Source organism: Littorina saxatilis, linkage group LG12, assembly GCF_037325665.1.
Source record: "Littorina saxatilis isolate snail1 linkage group LG12, US_GU_Lsax_2.0, whole genome shotgun sequence".
NCBI lineage: Eukaryota > Metazoa > Mollusca > Gastropoda > Littorinimorpha > Littorinidae > Littorina > Littorina saxatilis.
The window spans coordinates 15,868,023-15,874,946 of record NC_090256.1 but is presented as its reverse complement, the minus strand read 5'-3'; the positions used below and the strand labels follow the sequence as shown (position 1 = coordinate 15,874,946).

At 38.4% G+C, this 6,924-nt stretch overlaps 1 long non-coding RNA gene across 6 annotated transcripts in view; it reads left to right on the top strand.

Annotated features, from left to right (window-relative positions):
* The first annotated feature begins 856 nt into the window (after positions 1-856).
* The window catches only part of LOC138981344 (uncharacterized), a 42,156-nt gene continuing 36,088 nt past the window's right edge, over positions 857-6,924 (top strand). For all 6 annotated transcript variants that reach the window (XR_011460617.1, XR_011460616.1, XR_011460615.1 and 3 more), the window contains exon 1: positions 857-1,004. This is a non-coding gene — a long non-coding RNA (uncharacterized lncRNA). The remainder of the gene's footprint in view (positions 1,005-6,924) is intronic.

Sequence of the window (6,924 nt, the reverse complement as noted above, 5' to 3'; positions counted from 1 at the left end):
TTTCAGAGCTTGTTTTTAATCCAAATATAACATATTTATATGTTTTTGGAATCAGAAAATGATGGAAAATAAGATGAACGTAAATTTGGATCGTTTTATAAATTTTTTTTTTTTTTGCAATTTTCAGATTTTTAATGACCAAAGTCATTAATTAATTTTTAGCCACCACGCTGAAATGCAATACCGAAGTCCGGGCTTTGTCGAACAATACTTGACCAAAATTTCAACCAATTTGGTTGAAAAATGAGGGCGTGACAGTGCCGCCTCAACTTTCACGAAAAGCCGGATATGACGCCATCAAAGACATTTATCAAAAAAATGAAAAAAACGTCTGGGGATATCATACCCAGGAACTCTCATGTAAAATTTCATAAAGATCGGTCCAGTAGTTTGGTCTGAATAGCTCTACACGCACGCACACACACACACACACATACACACACCACGACCATCGTCTCGATTCCCCCCCTCGATGTTAAAACATTTAGTCATAACTTGACTAAATGTAAAAAGATCACTTTCTTGAACGCTTTTAAAGCCAACCTTAACAATTCATAGAATTTCTAGGTTCTATGACATTTAGACACTGACATTCTGTTGTTTTATGTCATAAATGTGTGTGTGTGTGTGTGTGTGTGTGTGTGCGTGTGTGTGCGTGCGTGCGTGCGTGCGCGCGCGTGCGTGCGTGTGTGTGTGTGTATGTGTGTGTGTGTGTGTGGGTGGGTGGTTGGGTGTGTGTGTGTGTGTGTGTGTGTGTGTGTGTGTGTGTGTGTGTTTTCGGCTTAGGTTTGATAGTTGAAGGGCAGGGATGTGACTGGCACTTTTATACTCAATACACGTCTTTTCAACAGCATACCTCACATCAGCAATTGCAGTGTCTTGTGACATCCCATCTGTTGAAGCAGGAGAGACAGCTTTCCTGAACTGCTATTTTGGGGATAACATGCAGGAGCACCCTGAGATTTCTGTATTCCACCAACGACGTAATACAAATGACCCTCATGGTATGTCTATTTTTCTGAAAAGTATTTGTCTAGTCAAAAAAGTATGGTAATCAACATGAAGTATTAGTTACCAAAAAGGTTGCACAGTCTGCGGTTGCTCCAAATCTTACATACCTTCTCTTTGCTGCAAATGGTAGGCAAGTTGGCATATAAGGGAAAGTCGCCAAACCCAGAACAGTTTAGGAGAAACAACCGGACCAGACAACAAAATGGATATTGCAAAGCGTTCTTTATATTATCATATACTAGAGTCTATTAGTAAACACACGAACAACATAAAATAAAATAAAAAGTCACGCAACTCATCAGACTGATCATTATAAAAATGTCTGCATCTGTTCCAGGTTGGACGCAATGGGTGTGTAAAGTGGAACACTGTGTCGTCAAACTCGGAACACATACAAAAACACACTGACTCTCTTTCTAGTTCTCTCTGTGTCTCTCTCACACGTATACACCTAAACACTCTTAATCACACGCACAAAAGTACACTTTGCTACACACACACGAGAAATAAATACGCCACAACATTTTGATTTGAGACATTTGATTTAAATGGTGGGTTTTTTCCACATCACATTGTGATTTCACCAAGGAAATAACAAATCGGAACAAATTTAAGCCTAAAATGTGAGAAAAAAAAGATAAATTAGGGCTAGGTATAAAATAATGGAGAAACAAAACCTTTAAAAAAAAATAAAAATAAGAAGCTAAGAACCGATTTTGCAGACAAAGTCCTTTTGTCTTCTACTGTCAGCGCAGTCATCGTGTGATTACTGTGTGCACTTGTGGCACTGTATCATGTCCTCAGGGTGGTTGGTGCCACACATGAAGCAGTACCACTAGATCGGGTAGCTTCATTTGTACCCCTCTTCACTTGACAAACAGATATAAAAAGGCTACCTGCCCAATTGACTAAATGTAAAAACGCATAAAGTCTGAAAGCAAATAACTAAGAACAGATTTAAGAACTGATTTTGCAGACAAAAATAACTAAGTACAGATTTCGCTGACAAAGTCCTGTTAGTGCTGTCCTCGTGTGTGCACTTCTGGCATTGTATCATGTCCTCAGGGGAGTTGGTGCCACACATGAAGCAGTACCAAGTGCTTGCCTCCAGGATAGAAAGCATCGTTAAGAATGTTCCCCTTTTCTTCCTCTGAGCAGAAGATGTTCCCCACTTATTTGTCTGAGCAGAAGATTTTGTAGCTTCCTTCTTTTTACATTTAGTCAAGTTTTGACTAAATGTTTTAACGTAGAGGGGGGAATCGAGACGAGGGTCGTGGTGTATGTGCGTGCGTGTGTGTGTGTGTGTGTGTGTGTGTGTGTGTCTGTCTGTCTGTGTGTGTGTGTAGAGCGATTCAGACTGAACTACTGGACCGATCTTTATGAAATTTGACGTGAGAGTTCCTGGGGTATGATATCCCCAGACGTTTTTTTCATTTTTTTTAATAAATGTCTTTCATGACGTCATATCCGGCGTTTCGTGAAAGTTGAGGCGGCACTGTCACGCCCTCATTTTTCAACCAAATTGGTTGAAATTTAGGTCAAGTAGTCTTCGACGAAGCCCGGACTTCGGTATTGCATTTCAGCTTGGTGGCTTAAAAATTAATTAATGACTTTGGTCATTAAAAATCTGAAAATTGTAAAAAAAAAAATTTTTTTTCTAAAACGATCCAAATTTACGTTCATCTTATTCTCCATCATTTGCTGATTCCAAAATCATATAAATATGTTATATTCGGATTAAAAACAAGCTCTGAAAATTAAATATATAAAAATTATTATCAAAATTAAAATTTTCGAAATCAATTTAAAATCACCTTCATCTTATTTCTGGTCGGTTCCTGATTCCAAAAACATATAGATATGATATGTTTGGATTAAAAACACGCTCAGAAAGTTAAAACAAAGAGAGGTACAGAAAAGCGTGCTATACTTCTCAGCGCAAGTACTACCCCGCTCTTCTTGTCAATTTCACTGCCTTTGCAGTGCGCGGTGGACTGACGATGCTACGAGTATACGGTCTTGCTGCGTTGCATTGCGTTCAGTTTCATTCTGTGAGTTCGACAGCTACTTGACTAAATTTTCGCCTTACGCGACTTGTTTATTTTTTCTTCTTTACGTCTTTTAAGCGTTTAGACAGGAACACCACATCTCCGTTTCTCACTGCTGACAAATCGCAGTCCATTTCTTAATTCTGGTAACCACCGTCCAGGTTCCTCAATACTGTCAAAGAAATCAATCAATCATTCAATAAAACTTATAGAAGGTAAAAACAACAACAAGTCGCGTAAGGCGAAAATACAATATTTAGTCAAGTAGCTGTCGAACTCACAGAATGAAACTGAACGCAATGCCATTTTTCAGCAAGACCGTATACTCGTAGCATCGTCAGTCCACCGCTGATGGCAAAGGCAGTGAAATTGACAAGAAGAGCGGGGTAGTAGTTGCGCTAAGAAGGATAGCACGCTTTTCTGTACCTCTCTTTGTTTTAACTTTCTGAGCGTGTTTTTAATCCAAACATATCATATCTATATGTTTTTGGAATCAGGAACCGACAAGGAATAAGATGAACGTGTTTTTAAATTGATTTCGACAATTTAATTTTGATAATAATTTTTATATATTTAATTTTCAGAGCTTGTTTTTAATCCGAATATATGATATTTATATGTTTTTGGAATCAGCAAATGATGGAGAATAAGATAAACGTGAATTTGGATCGTTTTATAAATTTTTATTTTTTTTTACAATTTTCAGATTTTTAATGACCAAAGTCATTAATTAATTTTTAAGCCACCAAGCTGAAATGCAATATCGAAGTCCGGGCTTCGTCGAAGATTACTTGACCAAAATTTCAACCAATTTGGTTGAAAAATGAGGGCGTGACAGTGCCGCCTCAACTTTCACGAAAAGCCGGATATGACGTCATCAAAGACATTTATCAAAAAAATGAAAAAAACGTTCGGGGATTTCATACCCAGGAACTCTCATGTCAAATTTCATAAAGATCGGTCCAGTAGTTTAGTCTGAATCGCTCTACACACACACACACACACAGACAGACACACACACACACACACACACACACACACACACACACGCACATACACCACGACCCTCGTTTCGATTCCCCCTCGATGTTAAAATATTTAGTCAAAACTTGACTAAATATAAAAATGAAAAGAGAATATGTGAATAAAACTGCAGTGTTCAGTTTATTGTTTGATGATTGAGGGTAAGATGGAACAGAATGCAGCAAAGCTGGAACACTGTTCCATGTTTGCCTCTCTTATGTGTTCCATCTTTGCCGCATGGCACCTGCATGGATTTTGAGTTAACCTGTTGGATACACGTGACGTTTCAAATTTTTGTCTCTGTTAAAATTATTGCAAATCCATGAAGGTTTATTACAGCAGTCAACATTTTATAATAATACGTAATAATACGAATTGTAGACGGTCGAAATAAGAAGAAGAACAAAGAAAAGTTTAAAACAAGTCGCGTAAGGCGAAAATACAATATTTAGTCAAGTAGCTGTCGAACTCACAGAATGAAACTGAACGCAATGCCATTTTACTCGTAGCATCGTCAGGCCACCGCTCATGGCAAAGGCAGTGAAATTGACAAGAAAAGCGGGGTAGTAGTTGCGCTAAGAAGGATAGCACGCTTTTCTGTACCTCTCTTTGTTTTAACTTTCTGAGCGTGTTTTTAATCCAAACATATCATATCTATATGTTTTTGGAATCAGGAACCGACAAGGAATAAGATAAAAGTGTTTTTAAATTGATTTGGACAATTTAATTTTGATAATAATTTTTATATATTTAATTTTCAGAGCTTGTTTTTAATCCGAATATAACATATTTATATGTTTTTGGAATCAGCAAATGATGGAGAATAAGATAAACGTAAATTTGGATCGTTTTATAAACTTTTATTTTTTTTTACAATTTTCAGATTTTTAATGACCAAAGTCATTAATTAATTTTTAAGCCACCAAGCTGAAATGCAATACCGAACCCCGGGCTTCGTCGAAGATTACTTGACCAAAATTTGAACCAATTTGGTTGAAAAATGAGGGCGTGACAGTGCCGCCTCAACTTTCACGAAAAGCCGGATATGACGTCATCAAAGACATTTATCAAAAAAATGAAAAAAACGTTCGGGGATTTCATACCCAGGAACTCTCATGTCAAATTTCATAAAGATCGGTCCAGTAGTTTAGTCTGAATCGCTCTACACACACACACACACACACACACACGCACGCACGCACACACGCACGCACATACACCACGACCCTCGTTTCGATTCCCCCTCGATGTTAAAATATTTAGTCAAAACTTGACTAAATATAAAAACGTACCCCTTTTTTGGTTTTGCCGCGGTTGCTATTTTTCTTGCTGGAATAACATCAAGGAAAGTCACAAGACATTTTTGCAAAACAATTGTTCATGAATTGTTTCCCGTTGATAGCATATTGAGGTGTTCCAAGTTAGCCGACTGTTCCGGGATTGGCGAATTTCCCTTATAACTTTGAATAAATACTATAGTCCGGGAATATAAACATGTGTGCTTGTTGGCATTTAGGAACCTACATTAAACAAGATAGCACACGCTTCCAATCAGAGTTAGCTTAGGCAACAAAGGACGTCATCAGATAGTCATATTACAGAAGGAAATGTACAGCGGTTGAACCTACGCATTTTGGCTCGATTTTATAGACGAAGAGTCTTGAAGAGAATAATAACAACAAATCCCACACCCGAAATCAGACTGGAATGGTCGTAATAACGCACAATGTATTGTTTTCTGTTGTTTGTAACCGGATGACGGCATCGCTCATGGGGCAGGCAACTCCCGTGAATCCTTCACCAGAGTGAAGTCCTTTTTGTTGTCATTAGTTACATGCCCGATTGCACAACGTGATCAGCGAAAGCAGACGCAAGAGAGCAAACTAAATCCTGCACTTTTGTAATTAGTTCGCGTACCCAAAAACCTAACCGGTCGCAATAATATAGAGCTTAAACAATGACCACGAGTTGATTACTGGAAAATAAACCACGAGTGGGTATTTGCAGCCGCTTGGTAATTCACGAGTGTGCGGAGCACACGAGTGAATTACCAAGCGGCTGCAAATACCCACGAGTGGTTTATTTTCCAGTAATCAACGAGTTGTCATTGTTTAAGCTATTTATACAACGACCAACACGGGTCGAACATGCAGTCATGCAGACGACATTTTGTAGGCAATTTCATTTCAGCCTAATCACTCAGAGTGTCAAATGCGCGTCATTCAAATAGTCCCTATTCTTTTACTTTATTCTTAGTCTCCGACTCGTCGGCATTATACTTGTCTCGTCTAAATATCGGACCCCATTGCTACGATTAAAACACAATAGCGTTTATAAAGCTATTCTGACATTACATTCTGTGTTAAAATCATGTTTTTGTCAGCAGCAAGGACCAGAATGGTCCATGTCGTTGATTGCAGACGACGGTTCCCTTTCCGCATGAAGCCACGGAAATAACCGAACATTGAAAAACCCACGGACATGTATTACGGAGAAAACTCGGGATAACCGGATGTTTAGCATTACGTCAATATGCTAGGAATCCTATGACGTCATGACGTATCATACTTGCCTACGTAGATTGTATACATGTTCGAAAGTCTGACTTCTGTTGTGAATTCGCGTGGTGAAGACTGCGGTAAATCTGTAGATGATAAGAGAACAAGGATTGTCTCAGAAGAAACGACTAAATGTTTCAGACCGGTAACTTCATTTCAACATTGCACTATATAATGGACGTTCTATGTGACAGGAGAGTTTGCTGATTTTGTGTTAAACATTGGAGAGATCGTCTGCTAGAATCAGAGATAGGTCGCTTCAGATTGCAGCTTCTGGAAATTTG